This window comes from Sciurus vulgaris (assembly GCF_902686455.1).
Source record: "Sciurus vulgaris genome assembly, chromosome: 15".
NCBI lineage: Eukaryota > Metazoa > Chordata > Mammalia > Rodentia > Sciuridae > Sciurus > Sciurus vulgaris.
Window position 1 is genome coordinate 44,943,265 of NC_136476.1, and position 27,173 is coordinate 44,970,437.

General features: G+C 33.7%; 1 pseudogene across 1 annotated transcript; it reads right to left on the minus strand.

Moving 5' to 3' along the window:
- Positions 1-528: 528 nt before the first annotated feature.
- LOC306644960 (caspase activity and apoptosis inhibitor 1-like) lies at positions 529-26,890 on the minus strand (annotated as a pseudogene). The gene is made up of 3 exons (XR_013766897.1): positions 26,866-26,890; positions 24,589-24,714; positions 529-1,228 (listed from the first exon to the last, which is right to left on the minus strand). The product of XR_013766897.1 is annotated as a caspase activity and apoptosis inhibitor 1-like (transcript).
- Between the last annotated feature and the right edge of the window lie 283 nt (positions 26,891-27,173).

Below are 27,173 nucleotides of genomic sequence, written 5' to 3' on the forward strand. Positions count from 1 at the left end.
AAGTCTTTTATTGTTTTTGATTCATGGAATTATAGCACATCAGATCTTCAAGCAACACCATCAGATGAAACCTTGTAGAATAAAATAACAGTCTCCTTTTCCTGACAGCTTGGAATGTAAATCAAAAGTTGTTCCTTTTTATTGAAATAGAAAAAGAAAAAAAAAAAACCAAAACTTGAAGCAAGTGTCCCAATAGGATCAAATACCTGTTGGGATGGCTTGTCTGCTGGACTTTAATATGGGCAATTATTGTTATTAAAAATTGCCTTAAACTGAGTTTCTTATTTCTTTATAAAAAAAAAGTTTTACTCAGTCATGAAGGGCAGATCTCTAAGCCTAACAACAAAAACTATACTCAGTTTTTAACTAGGGAATCCACATTCACAGATGGCATCTTCAAAACAGTACATATTTTAAAATTACATATACACATAACTGAATTTCTTAAAATCATTAACGAATCTAGAAGCAAAAATTTAATATTTATTGCAAAATACAAGTTGCCTTAAGAGAAACATGCTTGGTCAATCTTAAAGCTTTTGGGTCTGTTGCCAAAACATTTAAAAACAAAGGAAAAAAAAAAAACCATGACTCTTTCCTAAAGGCTTTGAAGACAGTATTTGCGGACACAGCTAATTATTCATCTAAAAAAGGATCCAGGCTATCCAATTATATGTGCCATGAATTCAAACACACACCTATAATTTGAAAGTTTAAAAAAACAAAACAAAAAACCATAAGTATTTCAGGCCTAGGATTAGTTACCTAATTGGGTTACATGAGAAATACCACGGTAAGACCCCAATAAACTTTAGATACAAAATTATATGATGTGGCTTCATTCAAACACAACCTAAAATTCGAACTCAAGTTAAATAACTAGGCTGGTTTCTTTATATCACCAAGCTTTCATTAGGGCCCTTAATTGCTCTTGCCCTCATCTCAAGTTCTAGCAGTTCCAGTTGCTGTGCTGAAGGCTGAACGTCTTCTGGTGGAGGAACAGTCAGGGTGGCTGTTTTGGGTTCCTTTGGGTTAGACTCTGCCAGTCCCAGAATCTCATTCACACTTTTTTCAATATCTTTTTCCAGGTCATCTATCTGACCAGCTTCACTCTGGACTGTATTTTCTGTGGCCTCAGGAGCAGCTGCTTCTTCGTTGCATGGGCCTTCTATGTCGCTGTCATAAGCATCTGCATTTATACTGAGTACATCACTATCTTCCCCTTTGCCTGTAACAACAAAAAATGGGAAAGAACCTTGTAACCTAAAAGCCCTGTGTTGAAATTTCCTTACTATTCATGACTAAAGGATTACCTGGACCCCACCTCCCACCATGGAATCCCAAGCACATTCCACTATTCCCCCCACTGACTCAAGTTTCAAAACAGATCAAATTTCATGTAAACTCTAATTTATTTTTCACTGCAATTTATTACAACACAGAAATGCTGGGAAACATGTTCCATCATATGGAGAACCCATGATCTCTCTTCCTTATAAAAATGTTGCAATATTTTACATCATAATGAGGCTTCCACACTACAAAATGAAAGCTGATGGTGGAAACTTCTGGATAGAATACTTATTATTGAAGAAGTAAAATTCCTTCTAGAAGGTATTTAAAAATACTTTGCTTTATAAACTACCAAAAAAGGAAAATATCATCAGCAAGCTGGACACCAAGTGCAATTATCCCAAATCTTTTTATATTCTTTTTCAAACACTTGGTTCTGAATCAATAATTAAAAGAGAATGCCTAAGGCCATTTTCTAAGATAAAGTAAGTCTCCATGAAGAGGGTTTTAATTAATAAAATTAATACACCATGATTTTTAAAATGCATTTGTTCTAAAACTTCTCTGATACTAAGACCCTGAATTATAAATAGATTATGAATTTCAACCACCTCAGCTTCATGCTGAATATCACTTAGCTCCAGCATCATTTATAACATTAAGTACTCATTTATACCTCAAATTTATTTATCTCTTAAGTACCAAATTTTTTTTAAAAAGTAAGGATTTCCAAAGTGTTGGCTTTGATAACTTCTCTAATTGTAAGGAAAACTTATTTACAAAACACAGATAATAGATGGAAAATTCTGATAATAAAACATACAGGAAAGACAAACAATTCTTCTCCACTGTTTTATAATAATTTACTGACCTTGCCCAACCTTCCTATATCCTTATAATTAAAAAATCACTTCCTATTCCAAAATTAAAGGGGAAAATAAATCGATAAATTACTTTGCATCTACAAATAACATGCATAAAAATATAGTTGGAATTTTAATTATCTGATGTCAGGGACTCTTTTATATAACTCCCCAAAGCAGCAAGTATTTCCAAATAACAAGAGAAAATTTACAGAAAAAACAAATATAGCCTTTTGTCTTAAGACATAATGCTACTTCATGTACAGAGAAACAAGATGTATCCCACTTGTTTACAATAAAAATGAATTAAAAAAAAAAAAAGAAATAATGCTTTATGGGCTGGCGATACAGCTCAGTTGGTAGAGTGCTTGCTTCACATGCACAAGGCCCTGGGTTCAATCTCCAGCATAGATAGATAGATAGATAGATAGATAGATAGATAGATAGATAGATAGATAGATAGAAAGAAAGCTTTACTATTGTCATGTATATCTAAAAAAGAACAAATTTTAAAAAAGAAATACTGCTTTATAGTAAGTATTCTAACTTAAAACAAAAACAAATTAAGAAGTGCTGAGTTGTTCAAGCTCAGAAAGTTAATTTTAGTCCCTAGCAGACTTTAACCTACCATTCTAAATCTGTAGTCACTACTTTGAAAATGAAATTTGCAGTCTTTTCAAATATTTTAAACAAATTTATGAACAATGTGATTTGTTTTCTATTATTAGATAATGAACAGAAGAATATTATGGATGACCAGGAGGGGGGAAATCTGAAAGATGGGATACTTTATTCCTAATTCTTAGTCTGCCACTAAGTATGTCATTTGGGCAGACACTAATCTATTCAATTTCTCTGCTATGAACATGAAGGAAAGCCAAATGTGGTGGTGCAATCCTGTAATCACAGCTATGTGGGATGCTGAGACAGGAGGACAGGAAGTGTGAGCTCAGTCTGAGCAACTTTGACCCTATCTCAAAGTACAAATTTAAAAAAAAAGAAAGAAAATTATCCAAGAGTATCTTTAAAGTCCAAGGTCATAACATAATAGTAAACTAAATCTACAGAAAAATACACAGTCAGTAAACTATTCTTTCTTTCCCCAAGATAGGGTTACCACTCATTTTTCACTTAACATATTCATCAAGTGGATTAAGTCAAAAGAAATTTCCTATAGTCGTGGCCACAAAAGTAAATTATGCTCTACTATTTCTTACCACTTTTTTGATAATAGATTGTTTTTGGAGAAAAGAAAAATAATGTCTAGACTTTACAACTGAGGTTTACTTATTCCATGAGTCCAGAGATCAGTGTCTAATGACACAACTATGTCCAACTACACAATCCCACATATGATGTCACAAAATTAGAAGTAGCAGAATTTTTATGAAATTAATTTATTTTGAGTTTATATGGAGGTAAGTCAAACACTGATAGCAAAACTGAAGAGATATTTTCATTAAATAAGGGAAGATCTGTTATAGTAGATCATGAAGACACAAAAGGCAAATCTACCTGTCACTGTCATGTACCACCAGCTTATAATTCTACAAAAGACTACAGGAATATATATGAGTGTGTATAATTTTTTTAAAAGGAAAATGTTTATTATGTTCATTATATTTTATTTTATTTTATTTTCCTAGAGAGGAGGTCTACACTTTCAAATACTTTCTTAGTGGCAAAGAAACACCAAACTCTTTACTATCACTTAATTCAGATCATTTTTAAGACTGTTTAAGTAAGCTTATTAGGAAAGAATCCCAGCTGAAGAGTCACTATTCCCTGAACTAACATAATAAAAATCTTTATTTATAAAGTTATTAGCATTAAAGATTCAGGATCAAAATATTTACCTATGCAAGCCCAATATTTCAAAGCAAAAAAAATCTGGACACACATTTTTTTTTTTCATTTATTTTCTCAATGGATGTGTTTCAAACATTTCAGTGAGCAGAAAGTGGGCTCTGCTTTATTTTTTTGCTTTATATCAAAAAACAGTACATCCAGCCTATCACTGAAGAAATGGTGCTCTATATATTTGGTGCTCTGTTTACATTTAAAATAATTCAAAATCCAAATGATCCCATTATAACACAGTATTGTAAATGTATTCATAGGTTCTGTTTGTCCATAATAACCGCGGAGGTCAAAATTTCATACAATTATACAAGTGAAATGACTTAGTAAAGCACTTTATTTCACAAAGTTAAGAACAAGTAAAGTGACTTATATAATAGGAAAAAAACAAATTCTTTGAAGATCTTATAACCATACTTCAGGTCTTTCCACTATTCCTTAATTTTCATCATTCCATCTCCATCATTCCTTTACTGAATTAGTAGATCATTTTTAAAAGTATCATGTTCAAACCTGAATACATTTCCAAAAACAATTTATTCTCATCATTGGTATATGGAAAATTTAAGTTTTTTTCCTATCAGTTTTGATTCTCAAAGTAGAAAGGGTAAACACTAGACATTTTTTAAAGAAATAACTTTATCCAAAATGCCCCCAAGGGCTTAAAACTGCAGTGTGATTATCTTCTGTCCTTCAGACCTGCCATTCTGCATGCGTGTGAGCATATACACAAACACTTGTATGAATTTAGAGGAAATGAGTATTCTCTTAAGTTATGTAAGAATTCAACAATGTCACAATGAATCCCACTATCATGTACTATCATAATACACCAATAAAATTTCTTTTAAAAAGTTTTTTTATGATATCAGTGGTATATTAATGAATGTGGTTTTTTTGGTATTATATAGTGAAATGTATCAATGTTTGGAAAATCTTCATAGTTGGTGAACTAATATCTTCTAAGCAAAAAAGTATGATGTTACAAAATTATGTGTAAGTAAAAGATCAATCCAGAATGCAAATTAATCAATGAATTTTAATGTAACTGAGTACAAAACATTCACTGATATGGTTTCAGACTCAAGTTTCAACTATCCTTTAAAAAACTATCACTTGTGGAGTTTGGGTTTAGTATCAAAGAATATTCACAATTATCTGAAGTGATTATTAAAAATTCTTCTCCATTTTCTAACTAAGTATCTCTCTCTGTGTGGCCAGATTTTCTCCAAATGCTTCAACCATAACTCTGTATCCAAGAGAAGGAATATAGAAGCCAACAGAGATTTACACACATTTAAATGAAGCTTTAGAATTTGTTTCCACAAAGTTAGGTGTACACAATGTGTACTTAAAAATCAGTTTGTGAACTAAGTAATAAGTTTATGAACGTAAGTCCACTTAATTTTTCAAGCTTTATTAAAGACCTTTATCTAGGAAAAAAGCTTTAGGAAAAAAGAAAATAAAACATAATAATCAAAAGAAGCACAGGAAAGACCAAATAAAACATTAGACTTGAGTTGCTGATGTCACACAGCAGCAAAATAAATAAACATTTCACAAAGAAACAAAAAGATATGATATATATATTCCTTATGTTAATTCTGCTCCTCCAGTAAGATGGGTGATTCCTAAAATATTACATACCATTTAACACACTTCAGAGCAATACAAATAAAGGAAAGGAGCAAATTACTTATGTGAAAGGATTATAGGACTTTAAAGAGCTTGGCTCTAGACAATAATGAAAGGAAGACAAAGGAAGAGTCAAAAGATTTTTCAAGGAAAAAATAATAAAGGAATTTATTGAGCATTCTTTTCTGAGACTGACACCTTGGTCAACTACTCAAGAACACACATTCTACCACGTTGGCCTCCTGTCTGTGACCACCTCCCCCCACACCCCCCACTCACAAAGCACAGAATTCCTGCTAAAGGGGGCAAACTCGAGCATATATATTCCCATTCCTGCAGATTACCCACTGAAGGAACAGAGTGAGATACTTAAATAGTATAGCATAACAATTATAAATTAACTGAGGATAAGATTAATAGTCTTTCCTAAGTAAATGGAACAAAAAGGAAAATTCACAAAGGAAAAGAATCAACAGATTTAGCTAAATAAAACTGGTAAGACTTTTGAAAAAGGAAAAACAAGCAAAATTTTAAGACAAGAACAGACTACCAAAATATTTTTAAAATATATTTGTAAAAATGCAAATATAAGAATAAATAGAACATCTATGTATCATTATGAAAAAATACAAAAAAAGGGTAGATAAGTCAGGCATTTCATAAAACAGGAAACACAAAGGGCCAATAAATACAAACAAAAAATGCTCAACCCAATTTCTAATACGGGAAATACAATTTTAAAAGAATACTTTTACTCTGAGTAAAAACATGATTTTCATCTTTGGAAAAAAGCTACTATATTGGTAAGAGAGAAAAATTACCAAGATAAACCTTTAAGTCAAAAAGTAAACTGAAGAGTGATAATCATATTTTACTAAAAATGATATAAGTATTCTTAATTATTATTAGTGATTACTCCTGGTGTCCTGGAGTTGGGGGCGGGGAGTAAAAGTAGAGAAGGAAGAGAGGAAAATGAATTTTCTAATTTTGCTGTAGACTACATGCATTTCTTCAACAATTTCAAAGAATATTGAAGAAAGTGCTAAAATAAAAAAATGAAATCATTAAGTATTAGTTAACAAGAAAAGATACCATCTAAAGATTAAAAAAAAAAGTTTTACAGGATTTTTACAAAATATAAGTAGACAGGATCAAATTGACAGAAAAATAAAAGCAAAGCAAAACCACAGCTGAAGTAACCACAGAAGAGAGCAATTCTGTTTCAGAAAGTCTTGGAAGCAAGAAAGAGTTAGCTGTGGAACAAATGGCACAAGAATTAAAATTAAATTCCCTCAGAATCAGTGGAGCCAACTGAACTCCTTTCCTTTCCTTCCATGCTACTGTCCAAGTACTCTGTACTCTTTCCTGCTGAAAGGCCTATACCATCCACTTTCCATCAAAGAAAGCTGTTAGAGAAGCATCTAAACACCGGCTGAAGAAACCCAAACCAGATACCACTAAAACCCAGTTACAACAAAAGAAGGACCAAGAGGAATAAAAGAAGAAATAAATTCAGGGATCAGAACAATCCACCGAGGGAGGGAGCCTACTTAGCATTCTTACGAAGTCCACACTGCAGTCAGCACAGTGACTGCAAAGCACAGGTTGCAAAGAGAGAATCAGAGAACTGTTAGAAATTAAAAATACAGTCATCAAAAGCAAATATTTAATGGTTGCTAAAAGATAATGTTAAGGAAATCTCTCAAAAGGAAGAAGAGAAAGAAAAACAGATTCCAAATATGCAATAAAGGTTAAGAGATGAGGATGAAGTCCAACATCCACCTGATACAATTAATTCACTAAGAATTACTGGACACCTACCATGAATATTTCATTTTTAAGCACTGAGGAAATGCTGTGAACAAAAAAGTTCCTGCTTTTAAGTCAAAGAAGAGGGACTAAGATACATAAATTGTCAGATGCTGTGAAGGAGAGAAAGCAGGACAAGAAAATAGTAGCAGGGGGATGCTTTCACAGAGAATGATCACTGTGATCTGATCCGGCAACATTTTGAGCAGGGACTTGAATGAAGTGACAGAGTCAGTCAGAAATCAAGTAAAGAGACTGTGGAAAAGAAAAATAAAGAAATCAGAAAACTGATTTAGAAAAAAACTGATCTGAGGTGAAGGTCTTCATACTGAAAGGGCTTGTCAAGTACAGAGTTTCACCTGTTAAATATCAAAATCTGAGGGTGTTATGGTTTGAACAGGAGGGGTCCCCCCAAAGTTCCTGTTATTGAAGGATTATTGAGTGGTGAGATGATTAGATTATAAGAGCTGTGACCTAATTGACCCATCTTAGTTTGAATGGGCTGACTGGGTGGTAACTGAAGCCAGGCAGAGCACAGATGGAGAAGGTGAGTCACTGGGGTTGTGCCCTGGAAGGTTGCATCTTCTCTGTGGCCCCTTCCACACCTCCCCCGCCTCCTACAGGTCATGAGAGGAACAGTTTCCCTCTGCCATTCCCTTTCCCCATCATGTTCTGCCTCACCTTGGGCCTAAGAGCAATGAAATCAGCTGTCTATGGACTAAAACTCTAATACAAGGAGCCAAAATTAACTTTTCTTCCTCAAAGTTGTTCTTGTTGGGTTAATTTGGTTGCAGCAATGCAAAGCTGACTGAAAAAAAAGGATAAAAATAAAATAAAATAAAATCCTGTAAGTTTCCACAGGAAAAAAACTAGATTACCAGAAAAAGCATTATAATAACAAGGATCAGGCTGGGATTGTATCTCAGTGGTAGAGCACTTGCCTACCATGTGTGAGGGCTCTGGGTTTGATAGTCAGTACCACATAAAAATAAATAAAAATAAAGGTATTGTGTTCATCTACAATTAAATTTTTTTTAAATTAAAAAGAATAACAAGTGTTTTAGTCCCTTTTTTGTTGCTCTAATAAAATATCTGAGATCAAGTAATTTATAAAGACTGTAAGTTTATATGGCTCACAGTTTTGGAGACTAGAAAGTCTAAAAACACAGTGCCAGCATCTGCTTGGCATGTGGGGAGGTCCTTCTTGCTGAGATACAAGAAGGCAGAGATACAGTAAGTGTGCTAGCTCAGGTCTCTCTTCCTCTTCTTATAAAGCCACTAATACCATCCAGGGGGCTCCATGATCAAGACCTCAACCAACCCAGTTACCTCCCAAAGGCCTACTTCCAAATATCATTAATATATGAATTTGGGCATTAAGTTTCCAACACATGAAGTTTTGGGGGGTCACACTCAAACCACAGCAATTAGCTTCAGAGAACAAAAAGTACTGTCAGCAATGACTAGAAAATACACAATCTCAATGGCTAATAACAGGATCATGAAAAGAGAAGCAATAACACATTACAGGCTTCCTCATGGGAGGAAAAAACATTGCTTCTAAATATTCTTGCCAAAAAGTTCAATCTGAGTCATATAAAGCATCTAAAACTACAATTTATAGAAAATATTAGAAATACTGGAATGCAATTAGCAAAACTGAAAAACTTTAAAGAATAATCCAGCCTTTTCAAGAAACAAACTGCAAAGAAAAGGAGAAAAGGAGAAGGAGGAACATACAGATTTAAAAAAATACTTAGCACAAACCACTTGCAATATGGAGGCCTTATTTGGATTCTAATTCACACAACCATTGTTTAAAAAATATTATAGACAATTGGAAGTAAGCTTAACTTTGAATAAGAGTATTAAACATCATTATTCTGCAATCCCTAATGAAGTAATAGATCTAGACAATAATCAATAGCTACTAAAACCATTAAGTATAAGGCTGACAATACCTGAATCAGTTGGTCAATCTTAATATGAAAATACCAGCTTTGAGTACAACCAGGTTAACTCTGAATACTTTCTTATGACCTGGGGGATAAGGTTAAGAATCTATTGCTATTTAAGGTAATATGGTTATAGTTTAAAGAGAGATCTCTTATCTCCGACAGATACACACTACAGATGCTCCTTTGGTTATGATGGGGTTACATATTGATAAACCTATCATAAGCTGAAAATACAGTTAAGTTGCAAATGCATTTAATACTAACCTACCAAACATCAAAGTTTAGCCTACCCTACCTTAATTGTGTTCACAACATTTACATTAGCCTAGAGTAAGCAGTGTAAAGAAGTATTATACTGCATATCTGTAGCCCTGCAAAAGATAAAGATTCAGAATTTGAAGTATGGCTTCTACTAAATGTGTATTGCTCTTGCACAATTATAAAGTCAAATATTCTAAGTCAAACCACTGTAAATAAGGATCATATTTACAAATGAACTATAGATGTTTGGGATTTACTTTAAAATAATTTAATGGGTGTAGAAAGGGTAGGAATATAAATAGCAACATGAAAAAACAAAATCAAATATTCCTACAAGACAATCACAGAGCTGGTTATTAAAAGGATTAAGCTATTTTACTTGATTTTTTCTCTTTAATTAGCTTTTCCCACCTGATTTTAAATAATTCATGTTCCATGATAATGTCATTCAGAATGACACATTTTAGCATCTTTCCTTCTCGATTCTGAATCTCAACTCTCCAAGGCCTCCATTGTTATTGACCTGCTGAAACCTTTCATTAGTAGCAAAGTCTATGATACACTGGGTAGCAATGATATGCCTCCACGGATTTCTTTTCTTAGAGAATAGATAATTTTGATTTTCCTAAGTTTCAAGTTATAAAGAACACATCTAAAATGTATTTGAACAGTAGAAAGTCCATTTGATGACTTTTAGGAATCTGAGTTGAGTGGCAGGACACAACAGTTCTTTTAATGTGTAAGAATAATCTTTTCTGAGCTGGGTGTGGTGGGGCACACCAATAATTCCAGTGGCTAGAGAGGTTGAGGCAAGAGGATCATGAATTCAAAGCCAGCCTCAGCAACTCAGCAAGGTGCTAAGCAACTAGAGAGACCCTGTATCTAAATAAAATACAAAATAGGGCTGGGGATATGGCTCTGAGTTCAATCCCTGGTAACCCCCCACACCACCTCCACCAAAAGAATCATCTTTTCTGTAAAGGCCTTCAATCTTCTCATTAAAACTTACAGGACTCTCTTCCATGTAGCATATGAAACTACTGATTTAGATTTAAGTGTATTATTTTGACTACCATTTTCAAGATTTAATCCTAGCATAACTGTGGTGGGAAAGAGGAAAATATAAACAATTAAGTAGGGAAAACTTACCCAGTATTCTACTGAACCCCACTAAATATGCAAATAATGAGTATTCACTAGCTTGCAAACCTAACTTTTAGAAATCACAAGTCCATTAACTAGCCCTTTCAGAGATTGCTTCAAGAAACAATTTATATTCACTTATCACTGCATATGCCACAATGGTGTTGTAAAGGCCACAGAAGAGGCAGGTCTTGCAAATGCTACAATGTCAATGTCAAATGATGCAATATGAAATAGATTTTCACAGTATACAGGCAATGGGGAAAAGTCAAGATCCTCATAGACGGGTGATACAGGATACCTTTAAAATAGCTATCATCTAATATGTGACATTTATAGGGGTGGGTGGGGAGGATACTCAAGTGGTCAGGGACACATGCATATAGGCAAAGTACGAGATCTAAGCCCATACAGGAGGATTGAGCCTAACAGAATAAAATGTGCAGATAAGAATATAAGTACAGTATCCAAAATTAATGTCTCTGAAGACATTACCACTCTAGGATAAAAGCACAATGGAATATCCAGTAACTCTCTTACAAGAGATAAATATTTTGGGTTTACCATTGGGGCACAGTAACAAGCTAATATATGAGAGAGATTCCTCACTGTAACCTTTCTTCTAGTAATCTGAAGGTAAACAGGAAGAAAACATTTAAAATGCCATTTATCATTTCTCCTACAACTTGATTAAATAAATTTCTAATAGAATAAAAGTTTAATATCAAAATATAGGAAGGCATATGAGAACACCCAAAGGGGGAAAAATGAAAGTGGGAAAAAATAAAGGTAGACTAGCTCTCTCAGGACCCTTATTTCCAAGTACTGGGGTTTAGAATCATGCAACTTTTCCCTCCAATGATCTGTTTGAACTTACTCAATGAGTCTCACATTCAAACATTTTCTGCTAGTAACATCTCAGCAGTGCTCTATAATCCATCCAACCAAGAAAGACATGCTCAACATCATTGTCTATTTCACAAAAAAAGTCATGTTTCCTATGGCATTGCTTTTGCTTGTTTAATATATAAGCCCAGAAAGATATACAAGATACAAGACTTTAGGCTTGATTCAAATTCTAAAAAATGTGAAAATATCTATTACATATTAATATAGTAAGCAGTCAGACATCATCACCATACAAAAAAGTAGCAACGTATTTTATTAAACATACTGAAACCTTTCCCTAAAATGAGGATCATTTTGATTAAATAAGTAGGAAAAATAATGAAAACTGTCAGTTTCATTCTAATTCTTTCCACAAGAGATAATATATACAGAGTAGTAGTGGGAACCGCTGGGAAAAATATCCATGTCAACTTAGAGTTTAGGATAGTGAAGATGGAATTCACATTTTTAAAATGTCCTGTATGGGTTCCTCCCTCCCCCAGAATGGTCAAAAAAAAAAAAAAAAAAAAAAAAAGTATTTTCATGGGAAAATAGTTTATACAGATGCTCAAACAATACTTGTGTAAACATTAATTACCCAAATGATGAAATAGTCAAAGAAATGTAAGCTACAGAAGAATCTCTATAATGATCACATAATTTAAAGAGTACATAATTAATGATTAATATAGAAGATTGGTATTAATCTAGGCAAGTAACAAAAACAAAGCTAAAGACTAAGAGAAACAGAAAATAAATGACTCCGTTTTAGTATGAACAGAAAGAAAAAAAAGCTTGGGAGCAACATGTTCTTTGGGGGAAGCATTAGAATAAGAACTTGTGGCCAGGTTATGGTGGCACACGCCTATGATCCAGAGACTTGGAGGCTGAGGCAGCAGGATCCCAAGTTCAAAGTCAGCCACAGCAACTTAGTAAGACTCTGTCTCCAAAATAAAATAAAATAAAATAAAATGCCTGGGGATGTGGCTCAGTGGTTAAGTATCCCTGGGTTCAAAAGAACTGATGAACGAAATAAGTCCTCTATTTTGCTTCTATCTTCTCCAGCATAGTGGCACACTCCTGTAATCCCAGAGGCTCCAGAGGCTGAGGCAGGTGGATCACAAGTTCAGAGTGAGCCTCAGCAACTTAGTCAGGCCCTAGCAAATCAGTGAGACCCTGTCTCAAAATTTAATATATTTTAAAAAGGCTGAGGATGTGGCTCAGGAGCTAACTGCCCCTGGGTTCAATCCCCTGGTACCCCCCCCTCAAAAAAATAAAATAAAATAAGATAAAATAAATAAATAAATAAATAAATAAATAAATAATAAAGTAGTAGGCATGGTGTACATACCTGTAATTCCAGTTACTCAGGAGATTATGGCAGTAAGATTTCAAGTTCAAGGCCAGCCTCTGCAATTTAAGGAGGCTATCTCTCCTAAATAAAAATAAAAAGGCCTGGGAATACATCTTAGGGTTAGAGTACCCCTGGGTTCAAATCCCCAGTATAGGAGAGGGAGGAGGATGCATGTACTGGATGGGTAGAACAGAAACAAGACTTTTTTCATTCACCCATCCATCTCCTTACTTATGCAAATAATTAAGTCCACCTACTATGAACACGCACTGAATACTAAAAGGAACCTCAGATATGACCCCCTTGCATAATGAAGGTCTCCATTTAAAGAGATAGTCACATGCAAACAAAGAGAAGTACCACAGAATGAGCAGCTACTTAGGTATATGATCCAAATCAAACTAACACTTTGATACCTATAAATGTTGCTGAATTGGAAACAATTATTAATAAATGGACAGTGTTAAAACAGAAGAAAATAAACAGGCAACAGTGGTATGAACAAGGTGGTAATCAGCTCCATACTAAGGGTATTAAAAGAAGAGGTAAACTGAGCAGAAGTGGGTTAGGTTAGGCTTCACAAATTTTGGAGATGTTGGTCTATAAAATAGAGCTGGGGTGGAGCAAAGTGTGGTGACAACAGGCCTGTAATTCCAGCTATTCAGGGTTGAGGCAAGAGGTTTGCAAATCTGAGGCCAGTTTAGGTAATTTAGCAAGATCCCATATCAAAATGAAAACTAAAAAGGGCTAGGGGAATAGCTCAGGACCATACACAAACACACACAATTATTATTAGTAGTAGTATTATTAAAATTCTTTTAATTTAAAAAATGGACTTAGTGATCTGAATTAGAGTTCACCACTGGCACAAATGCCTTTAAATTATAGATGTGACATACTGAATCACAGGTATTAAAACTTGCAGTCAGTGATAGATTTCCATTGATATTCTAAGATATGCTGGGAATGGAAACATGTGAAAATAGCAACACAGGTCTGGTTGTTAAAAGATGACTTCTACAAGGACACATATTAGAGCAAACTTGATATTAATTCCCAATAAAATATAGCTTTATTAGGTTTATAAGCTCTGGAAAGAAAAAAAAAAAAGTGGTGCTAACTAGTTTCAACAGAACAGGTAATGTTTGATGAGGGATATGAATGATAAGTTGAGACCCATATGGTGATCTGGGGAAGGAACAGGCAGACAGAAGGAACAAAAAATTAAAGCCACAGAAACAGGAGAGAGTTTAGAGCACTGGGAAGAGGGAAGAAGCAGAAGATGAAAGGTGAGTGGCAGGTTGCAATCATGTTAACAATTACTCGCCCTTGGAAGGAGAGACTCCACATTTATGGGAAACATTCGATAAGAAGAGTGCCTGTGACATTTGCAGGCAAATGGATTAAAGGTTGGAGAATATCATGCTAAGTGAGATAAGCCAATCCCCAAAAAACAAAGGACAAATGATCTCACTGATAAGTGAATGATGATACATAATGGGGGGCTGGAGGGAGGCAAGAATGGAGGAAGGAGGGACTGTATAGAGGGAAAAAAGGGGTGGGGGGGGAGGAAAATAACCGACTGAAAAATAACAGAATGAGACAAACATCATCACCCTATGTACATGTATGACTACACAAATGGTATGACTCTACTTCATGTACACCAGAGAAAACAAGTCGTACCCATTTGTTTACAATGAATCAAAATAAATTATTAAAAAATACTGTTGGATTTACACTTAACAATAACAATTATATTTACATACAAAGAAAAAAAAAAGAGTGCCTATGACAAGAATCGTGACATGACCGTTTTTTATATTTCACAATACCATTCGGACTGCCTGTGCGGAAGAGAGACTACCAGGGAGCATAGACAGAAACATGGAGATCAGGGCACCCTAAGAATGAAGGTCAGAAACAATATGGTGTCAGAAGAGGTGTGAAATGGTTGGATTCTGAATATCTTGAAAGCATAGCTAATAAGATTTGTTGATGGAGATGAAAGAAAGGGCTCAAAACTGATCTCAAGGTTCTAAAACAATGTAATTGCCATTTACATAAATGGAGAAGGAACTGTGAAAGACGCGAAGTTTTTATTTTTTTTTTTTTTTGTTGTTTGTTTTTTGCTTTTGGCTTTGTGGGGGAACAACAAGAATAGAGAGAGCTAGAATTCAAGGAGATGTTAACTTTTAAGAAGCTTACTGGATACACCACTAAGGTATACATGCTAGTGATAGAAGTCTAAACTGTTAGAAAATAAATTTAGTAGGTTGCCAGTCTTGGAAATACATAAGATCTCTACCTTGGGTATGCAGAGAAGAGTTCAAGAATAATCTGAGGCATTTGCCCTTTAAAAGTCAGGATGAGGAGAGCATAATGCAAGAGGATTGAGGAAAGAGCTGAAGAAGGACAGTATTCAAGAATGGGAAATGACCAATGGTGTCATATGCAGTTAGTAGGACTGAGAAGAGTTAATGAGCAATAACAGTGAAAGAGCTGCTAGCAACAGTTCACTACAGGAGGGCTTGCAATGATTACAGTGTTGGTATCAAAAGGGAATAGGACAAGTATATAAATAAAGGGGCCAGCTCAGCAGCACAGAGTTTATCCATTTTAATAGCAGGAAGGGAACATATAGTTCAGGTTTTTGGAGAATAAGAAAACATTTTATTTAAACATCTGTTTTCCTTTATTAAAGAAGTTCTTTGCAGGCCATAGACATTTTATTTATGTCTCTACCCCTGGTAGGTAGCACCAAAACAACAATTAGTTTGTTGGATGAAAGAATTGACTTCAAAATTTGAAGAGAGAGATAATTCAAAAGGTATTAAACTCAGTTTCTAAAAATCAAAAATACAAAAGAAACCAATGAATACAGCCAGACTGGGCATGGTGGAACAAACTTGTAGTCTCAGCTACTTGGGAAGATGAGGTGGGGATGATCACTTGAGTGCAGGAATTCAAGACAAGCCCAGCTGATCAACATAGTAAGAAACCTGTCAAGGAAAGAAGGAAAGAAAGAGGGAGAGGGGAATAGGAAGGGACATAAAAAGGAGGGAGGAGGAGGACTAAGAGGGGGAGAATAACCACAACCATAACAACAAGCAGCCAAGATGATATTGAAGTGAGGAGGCGAATAAAATAACAGTGATGGCAAAAATGACTATAACAAGCAAGTATTTAATAGACTCTTAGTTTGTACTAAGTACTTCTCTAAAGCACTTTATATACATAATTCATTCAATCTTAATATTAACATAATGAAACAGGCATTCATATTTGCTATCCCCATTTTATTAAATGAGGATGCCAAAGGCAGAGATTAAGTAACTTGCCCCAGTTCACACAGTTTCTAAAATATATGCACTTAAACAGCCTATTATTTTCCAAATATCAAGATTCAGAAAGCTTCACAGATAGAATGTTGGTTCAGGTTGAATGTATCTTTTTGCAGGTCCTTTAAACAACAAGAGTCTACCAGAATAAATATAATATGTAGGAGACAAACCTAGAAAGTGTGTATTTAGTATAAACAATATTAAGGAAATGAAATAAAGTACAAATTGGGAGAAATATTTGCAAAGCACAGCTGAATAAAAAACTAGGATCCAAAATACATAAGAACTCTTAAAAGCAGCCAAATAAGAAAACATAACAACCCAATTTAAAAAGTGCAAAAGCTCTGAAGATGCAACTCACCAAAGATATACAAATGGCAAATAAATATATGAAAAATGTTCAACATCATAACATTAGGGAATTGCAAAGAGAACAAGAAGCTACTATACACCTATTAGAATTAGGCCAAAATCCAAAATATTTACTAAATGCTGACAAGGATGTGGAGCAACAGGAACTCTCATTCACTGTGGGAATGAAAAATGACAGACACTTTGGAATAGAGTTTGGCAGTTTCTTGGAAATTAAACTTGGTATTTACCTAATGAATTGAGAACGTATGTGCACACAAAAACTGCACACTAATGTTTTATTCATAACTTGCCGAAACTTGGAAGCAACCAAGATATCCTTCAATTGATGAACAGATAAACACTGCCAGTAATTCATTACAATGGAAGATTATTCAGTGATGAAAAGAATCTGGGCAATCAAGCCAAAAAAGAGGAACTCCACATGCATACTGAGAAGTAAAAGAATCCAATCTGAAAAGACTACAAAGTGAATGACTTCAGCTGTACCACATTCCAGAAAAGGCAAAACTATTAAGACAGTGGAAAAAAAAATCAGTGGGTTCAAGGGAGTGATGGATAACAGGTGGAACACAGGAGATTTTTAAGGCAGTGAAAATACTTTGTATGATCTGTAATAGTGGACACATGTCATTATACAATTATCAAAATCCACAGAATGTACAATACAAAGAGTAAACCTTAATGTAAACTATGAATGTTAGTTAATAATAATGCATTAATTGGTTTACTGGGGGAGAGGTGGTGAGCAGATATATTGGAAATCTCTGAACTTCTGTTCAATTTTTCTGTAAATCTAAAGCTGTTCCTCAAAAACAAGAACAAAAACTTCTTTTTAAATTAAAATAAAAAATTTTTAGCTATCTGAAAGGAAACTACAAGCAAAACTACATTATCAATAATATGATGTTGGAGCTCAAACTGTTAATTAAACCATAGACTAGGCCAAAAACCTTAATTCAAGCTAGCATTTACTATATTCCCCTACGTGCACTTTGATAAGAACTGGACAAGAATGAACTGGACAAGAATGTAATGACTGAAAAGCACCCCAGTGTCCCAAAAGGGACCCAACCACCTACTAAAGATTGAACTGTAAAACCTCTGAACTAGCTGTCCTAAAAGTATGTCTACGATCAATGAAACGTATCATAGGACAGAAAGTTAAAATGGATATAAACATTTCTCTAAGTAATATGAATCAATCTCTACTATGAGTGACATGCTCAGTCCATGCCCCAACCCACTTTTTGAATTTTGAGATCGAGCTCACTATGGTGCTGAGGCTAGCCTCAAACTTGTAATCCTCCTGCCTTAGCCTCTCAAAGTGGCTGGAATTACGGCATGCACACTGTATGTGGCTTGTAATTTCATCCATGATAAAACAGACAAGGGACATTATGTACTCCAAAACCTTTCAAATTTACCTTTTTTTCTCCCTTCTTCTTCTTTGTACTGGGGATCAAACCCAAAGGCTCTTTTTTCCCCCTCCTGAGCTATACCCCCATCCCTTTTAGTTTGTGAGACAGTATCTTGCTAAGTTGCCAAGTATGGCCTTGAATTGCCTCAGCCTCCTGAGTTGCTGGAATTATAGGGGTGCACTACCTCGCCCCAACTCTTTGTTTTTGTTTCTGTTTTGGTACTGGGAATCACACTCAGGAATGCTTTACCACTGAAGTTCATCCCCAGTCCTTTTTATTTATTTATTCTTTTTTGCGGTGCTGGGGATCGAACCCATGGCCTTGTGCTTGCAAGGAGCGCACTCTACCAATTGAGCTATCTCCCCAGCCCTATTTTTTTATTTTGAGACAAAGAGTTTAAATTGCTGAAGCTGGTCTCGAACTTCTGTTCCTCCTGCCTAACCACCTTTGCTCCCTGCAGTCACTGGGATTACAGGTGTGTTCCACTGTATGTGGTCACTTCTTTAATCTTAGTACTAAGTCTTACTTTTAAAAACAACACATAAGTCTTCTAAAGGTACAAAAACAGTATGGGCTAATTTTCCATATCAAATAGAATTTTCAGTCTTTCTTTCAACCAGTACCCATAGAAAAAGACAAATTAGAAAATGGGAATGATCCTGTTTGGTTTTAGTAATAGTAAATTAAATGGAAAAAAAAAAGTATATTAGGTTTCACTGGTGGTTACACCACAATCTCTTATTTCTTCAACTGTTGAATTGGACACCATTTCCCCACAATGAGTTTTTTAAATCCTTTAAAGAGTTAAACTCATGCTCAGAATCTGCATTTCCTGACAACTTAATTGTTAAAACCAGTTAAGGAGTTATATCAAGGGCTTGGAAGAAAAGAAATTAGACACGTGCTTTTAAAACAGTAGTACACATTTCTCTGCCTTCAACTCCAGAAACTTACATCACTTTCTTTTCAGCCTCCCCAGAGCTCTCTAATATTCACATCTGCAACTTAGGTCTTCAAACAAAAAGTCAATGGAGTTCATTCACCAATCCAGAGATTTCTATGGCAATGCATACAAGGTAGACATTTAAAACTCTTGACCTCCAATGCTGCTTAATTAGCTGAAGGTCATTCTTTTCCTTTACAAAGCAATGAATTCTCTGATGGCAATTTTCTTAATTTTTAAAAATTTTTCATAACAGTGTTTCCTTCATTTAAGGCTGTGAAGTTCTTCTCAGCAAAACAACTGTTTTTAAGTGTAAATGCATTTCTTCACTCTTTGTGATTCTAGTCTTTACCTACTTTGACAAGTAAAAATTAAACATATTTACGGTATATGATGTATTTTGATATATGTATGCATTAAGATATGATTAAATCAAACTAATTAACACATCTACCGTCTTACATACCTTTTTTGTGGAGCGAGCATTTAAGATCTATTCTCTGGACAACTTTAAAGTATATAAACAATACGTTATCATACAGTCATGATGCTATATAAGAGATCTCCAAAACTTACCCTAAGACATTCTTTATGATAGTTTAAAAAGCTGTCAACCACTCAGTGAAAACATTTTCAGGCACCCATCTCAGCACATATATTTATTATTTATAAACTGATGCACACTATTACAAAATTTTACATACATATAGAATCAGAATTTTTTAAAGGGAAAGACTTAAAATAAATCTTTATAATATTTATTTTAGAAGTTCTAGTATTTTCTTTCTGCATCCCCTTAAGAGTGTGATAATCACACTTTGGTGACTACTGGTCTGAATGACTGAAAGAAGTCCATAAAAACAAAACAAAACAAAACAAAACAAAACAAAACAACAAAACAAAAAAAACCTATTTTAAGTTTTCATCACATAGGCTAAACATTGACAAACATTTTCCCCTATTAAAGTCCACCTTTCGATATCTTAAAGCACTTATTAACAAGATTTTTCTTTTCTATCTATCTATCTATTTATTTTATGCATGTATGCGTGCATTGCTGGGGATCCAACCAAGGGCCTTGAGCTGTCAGTGCTCTACCACTGAGCTACATTCCTGGCCCAATGAGGAAAGTTCTCAAAATTGTCTAACATTCATTTATAACTTGAAGGCTAAAACAGTTGCAGGAGCAACTAAATCATTTTTTTAAGTGATAACATTTAAGCCTAACCAAAGCAAACCTCTATGTGCACATTTTGTGTCTGCATGTTATTCTCTAACGAGAAGAGATTTTCATGAGAAAACTAATATAAAATGTTGTAAATACCTTACTGATTTTGACCAATTTCTATACTACGTGGCATAGAAATAATATTACTTAATGTCTGCATTCAAATGAACAGTTTTAAGGAACCATCAAACAGCCTAAAAATTAACCAAACACCTTTTCCTCTGACAGACCAAATAATGTAGAGATAACAACAAGAAAAATTATATATTTCACTATGCTTTCACAAGTCAACTTAAGAAAATGTCTATTAAGAACCCTTCCCAAGTACAAACAATACACCAGGCACTGGTCCTGACAAAACCATATAGTTTCTAAGGAACTTCATCAAAGCCAAAGATCCAACTGTTGCTTGAATTTGTTGTACAACAGCATCACCAGGTGGTGGCTTATGCAACCTGTGTTTGAGCTCCTTCAACAAAAAGGAACTTAGAAAGCAGTCAGTCTACTGAATTTTCTGACACTTTGGGATTATCTGAAATAAACTGAATTAGAAATTTTTGTCTAATAATGATTTTATCTACTATTTTTACTCTTGGGGGTCATGTAGAACAAACTTATTCACTCTTCTGTTTAACAACTTTTCAAATATTTTAAAGCAATTACCAGACACTTCAATTCTTCTCTTCAATCTAAATATACAAATTTAACTCAGCTACTTCTCATGTATAATATTAAAATTTTCCTAATGACAACTTCCAAGAAGGAATTCAAACATAAGAACCTAATTCTGAAAGTTACAGTACATTGCAAAACTACACACATCCTCATTGTAAACAATTTAAATACAGACCTGTGTTTTAATACTGCTGAATGTCTTGAGCAAACTTATTCACAGATAAGTCTATAGGAAGGTAACTTACTAATATTAGCACAGGTTCATTTGATATTTACAAAATATTTTCTGTATATTAAGTACCTCAACAAATAGTGGGTTTTTAAAATATAATTAAATAAATGACCACTTTATAATTAAATAAACCATCATTATTTTTAAAGGAGAACTAAATCTTTCTAATAACAATCTCTAAAATCCTAGGAAATTAACTATAAGATGACAAGCTTGCAATAAGCTTGCACAGGTATATATGCCACATGGTTGTGCAAAAGAATAAACTATAACTGACATTTCCTATGTAATTGCACTTTGGCTAACAATGAATGATTTAAAAATCTATAACAAAAGAGTTTCTATTTTGGTATAGTACCAACCAGTCAACCAACAGATTATATTTACATTTAGGTAATATTTTCAAAGTAAAAAGATCTTTAGATATTAGTCCATTATTAAACATGGTAGAAGCTAATATTATTCTGATATTCATCTTCAGTTCTGCCAGTTTCAGACATTTCCTATCAAGAAAATGAGTGCAACCAGTACTAGACAACAAAAGGACAATTTCAATTTAACTAATTCAGTTAATATTTGAGTATTACTTGAACAATTACTTGAATAATAATTACTCAAGTAACACTTAAGCATTTTAGAACCTGAAAATGCAATTTAAATAACTTGTCAATATTATATGCCAATAAGTCATATAAGATTTATTCTGAAAAAAAAAATTAAATGTTACTTTATATTTTGATCTACTAAACATAGGGCTACTTTTCTAGTAAATAAGCTTCAGTTAATTTTCTTAAGTGGTCAAGTCATTAAAATGACAAGGCATTTGTAAGAAGCATTATGCTATTTATTAGGTTCAATGTGAGCAAGAATTGCTAATTATGCAAGAAAGAGATACAGTCTAAGATTTGAGTTTTACATTATAAGTAGACAATAATTAGTTCATTAGAAAAAAAGGGAAAATTTTTATTGAGCTGATCAGGATTTCCATTTCCTAATACACTTCAACTTCTTGGTTAACTCCAGGCAACTATCTGGTTACTTACTATCTGGTTCAGATTTCATCTATACTATTTTTCTAGATGTTCTGTGTAAACAATTATTTTGGATAATTCATGCTTATATTATTATATGACAAACCATTTTATTATAGTTATTTTATAGAAAATTTTCTAAAAATCTTAGTTTCATGCTTTCTTAAAACAATGCTGAAACTACAGATTAGTCACAACATGAACATGAATTGTATAGTAGCACTATTAACACTTTGATCTTATGTCTTCTCTACTTAACACCAACAGGATGTCTGTGATGTTCTGATGCCTAAGGTGAGAACCTCAGTATGGTCTATAGGTTCATAAGCATAAAAGGCCTAGATTTTGTGCCATCTGGCTACTCTGAAATCTTTTCCTCTTTCTCCATGCACCTCCATGGTTGATATTCCAATGATTAAATGTACCATAAGGAAAATCACAGCAAAATAGCTGTTGGCAGCAGGCAGGTAACTCTGAAGAACTCTGGGTGCCCGAAAAAGGAGCAGAAAAACATCTTCCCTTAGAAGGTAGCCTGGCTAATTTGTATAATGCCAGTCTCCATCCTTTCTTCACAGGAACTTGGAATAAACCTGTTGTTTTACCTTTTCTGTCCTGTATGTGACATTATTCTCTCCCCAAATGATCTAATAGCACACTTTGCATATTGCCTGCTCATTTGATACAAAGAGGTTTAGAAACAAAGAAAAGAAACAACAGTAGTATAGTCTAAGTACACATGAAGTATAAGAGGGTGACTGTGATGACATTATATGAAAATAATGTGTCTGGCATGTATTTACACATGACAAATACCAATAAAACTATGAATCTGAATTTATTCTGTGGGGGTACTTAGAGGTAGTCACAGTACAAAGATATAATTGTGTCTGCTATTTATGAGGCTAACACAAGAGGACTTTTGAAAAGCACTGAGAATTTCCAAAATAATAAGAAATATTAATAAATCCCTCTACACATAAATCAGAATTATAGAAAAATCTAGATCTAGTTTTTGCTACAGATAAAATGAACAAATTGTGAAATTAATTATCTAAGTGTTTTCACTTTGTTAATTAAGCATTAGTAACAGACCAGTTGATTTTCTGTGGTACTGGAGATTTAACCCAGGGGAACTTTTCCACTGAGCTATGTCCCTTGCCCATTTTATTTTTTATTTTGAGACAGGGTCTCACTAGGTTGTGTAGGGTCTCACTAAACTGCCAAGGCTGCCTCAAACGTGTGATCTTCCTGCCTCAGCCTCCTGACTAGCTAGCATTACAGGCATGTGCCACTATGCTCAGCTGTGACGAGTTTTAAAAAAACTGCCTAAAAAAACTGATGACCTGTTTTTCTTTATCAAAGAAATCCCTGTGACTCAAATTTTACACAAACTATTTTAAGTCACTGAAGAAACAAATAATTTGCTGGGCAGAGTAGTGCATGCCTATAATCCAACTACTAAAGGCTAAATCAAAAAACTCTTAAGTTGAAGGCCAGCCTGAAAAAAGGCCAGTCTAGAAAACATAGCAAGATCCTGCCTCAAAATAAAAAGTAGTAAGGGATGGGGATGTAGTTCAGTGGCAGAGTGCCTCTAGATTCAACCTCTAGTAGCTCAAAACAAAACAAAACAAAACAAAAACCAAAAAGAGGATAGGTAATTCAATTTCCTTGATTGCAATATTCTCACTTCTTTGATTTCACAAAAAAAATGAAAATTATTAGGTGGTATTTGTGTAACTAATAAAAACTTATTTTACTTTGGATTTTTCCTAGTAAAGACCAGAAAAGACATTTAAAAAAAATCAACCCCATTAGTCTATGAGGTTTAAATAAATTAAAAATCACTTTATTTTTACTACTGGTTATATCAAAAACTATCAATGTAAAGAAAATATCTTCTTCTTTAAGAGTTAATAAGGACAAAATATCTCAAGGGGGAAAAGTTATCTTATAAAACTTTTTCTATATACAACCCAAAGCTACTCACTAAATGTATCTCCATGGTCTTGTAGTTGAGAATATATGATAGAAATTACTGAATTAAAACTATTCAAGATGACAAAATCTTTCTGGTGGCATCTCTACCCAACTACACAAAACTAAAGTATAGCCTGTTGCTCTATGCTAAAGGAAGCATGAAAAAAAGAATATTCTTTCTCCTTTTGATCTTCAACCAAATAAATTACTCTGTTCTCTTATCTGTAAAATGGAATAAGTTAGAGCAGTACAAATTCATTATCAGCAAAATTTATACAAAAAGTAAGTACTTGATCCATACCTTGTTTTAATTCCAAACCTTCAGATTGTTTGTTCTCTCTCAGAGATGAAGTAGAATCTATACAGGTATCCTGTCTGAGGAATGAACATAAATAAAAAGAATTTTTAAAACTATATTCAATCAAATCTTATGTCCAAGTTCCTAGAATTAAGTTAGGCACAAAGAAAGATAAAATGAATCTTTCTAAGCCTCAAGGTACCATTTAGTACACTCCAAAGACTCAGAAATATGTACACTAGTGTTAAAAGGAGCAGCTACAAGCAACTACCAAGTTAAGCAGTATTTCTTTGTAAAATCAAAGGGCAGACCTAGAAGGAACATTTTTTCTCCCTTCCAATACTCTGCAGGATAGCTGATGGGAGAAATCACAACTCACAGCAGTATCCAATAATTTTTTAAGTTCCCCTGTTAAATTTAATGGACATTTTGGCATTCAAATTACTTTATATTCATCTAATTTCATACCTCAAATGCTTTGATGCCTATAGTATATTGAAATACATAATTTATATGTAATGTACATATGTAATCAAAGTAAATGGATTAAATATAAAATCATGCGAAAAAAGTTTCAATTCACTATGTTCTGTAATAGAGCTGCAAATTAAATCAATACTTTTCTTATGACATTATACCATCTAACACTGATGCTACAAATACTTTTCAACAAAACAGAAAATCAAGAAACTAATTGTAAATATTCAAATGAAAATGACTATTTTATTCAAAATAGGTATCCATTTTCTTTGTAGAATTTTATATATAACCTAAGGTTAACATATGGAAATATTTAGGAAATTGTCTGACAAAACTATTTCTACTCAGTTAACCGCACCAAATCCCTCAATATAAGGATTAAAAAAAGCATATGATCATTTTCTTGAAATTTTTATGTTCTTTCCATTCAACATATTTCGCATGCATTTGTTAATTTTATAATAAAACTTCACTAACATAAATTCAAACAAACTAAAAATTATTTTGTTTTGGTATTATGACATCTGTAATATACTTCTCTATTGTCTAATATCAGCTACTCAAATTTTATCTTCTCCCCAAATGACAGGTAGATCCCACATAAGATATCGACAATTTTCCTTGGCAATCCAGGGACAAAATAAAGAGCTTTGGAAGGAATAAACTTAAAATATGCTACCTCAAGCATTCAATCAAATTAGATTTTACCTACTAAGAGCATCAAAGACGTTTCCTATAGAGAAAATGTTTGTTTGCTTTATACATCTTTGAATGGAACCTAATTCTTCATGTACATACATGCATCTAAATTTACAAACAATGCACACAAGTACTAAAACATCATGTAACACCCACTGACATGTATGATTTTGCATTTATGTATCAGTTCAAATAAATCTAATTAAAATAAATTTATAAAAATTACTTCAACAAAATATAACATAATGAATAAGAGGAAGATGGACATGTATACACCTAAGGAAGACAACATAGCTATGTATTCTAGCTGAGAATGTATATCTATAAGGAAACATTAGACAAACTCAAAATGGAAATAAGCAATATTCTAATGTAAAAAGTTCAATGTCAATGTTATAAAAGACAAATGTTGTGGAAATATTCCAAGTTAAAGGAGGCCAAACAGCCAAAAACTGAATGTCATAAAAGGTATTACTGAACCAAAAGACAAACTCAAATACTGATGGCAGATTGGACAAAAGCAATTTATAAATGTTAAATTTCCTGAAGTTGATACTTGCTGTGGTAATAGCACAGAATACTGCTATCCTTTTGAAAAACACAATGTAATATTTAGGGGCAAAGTGCCATGATGTATTTAACTTAGCCTCAAACGTTTCACCAAAAAAACCAAAACCAGGGCTGGGGAGATAGCTCAGTTGGTAGAGTGCCTGCCTCGCAAGCACAAGGCCCTGGGTTCAATCCCAGCACCGCAAAAAAAAACAAAACAAAAAAAAAAAACAAAAAACAAAAAAACCAAAAACCAAACAAAAAAAAAACTTTGCATATGTAATTATGTGTGCAAAGAGGATAAAATGTTAATAATAGGTCAATACAGATAAGGGTTATATGGATGGTTCTTACAGAGGTTATTCTTGCAACATTTTTAATAAGTTGAAATTATTTTCAAAAATTAGGTAATAAGAATGCAATAAAACCCAAGTGTAAGGAGTTGCTCCCCTGGCTGGAGCATGGCCAATAGCCACACCAGAAAGAAAGAGCTCTTTGGATCAGCACCAGCTGCTTGTGCCCCCTGTACAGGACATGCACATTGTTACTCACATCTCCCTGCTTGAAGTAAGCCCATGCCATGTGTGACATGTAATCCTACCTTGTGCTGGTAGCAGAAATAAAAATTTAATAAAAAGCATTAGTGGCTACCACAGAGGTAAAAAAAAAAAAAAAAAAAAAAATGCAATAAAAACCGGTCAGTGTCCTTAAACATCCCCCAAATAAATTAAACTGCTCTATAAAGATTATCCTGTCATAAACTATTTGCATGTTCAACATGAACTTATATCAAATGTTATCTTGGATTGGATTTAATCAGGCTATTGATGGTGCTGAGAGAATTTCAGCCAGTAGGTATA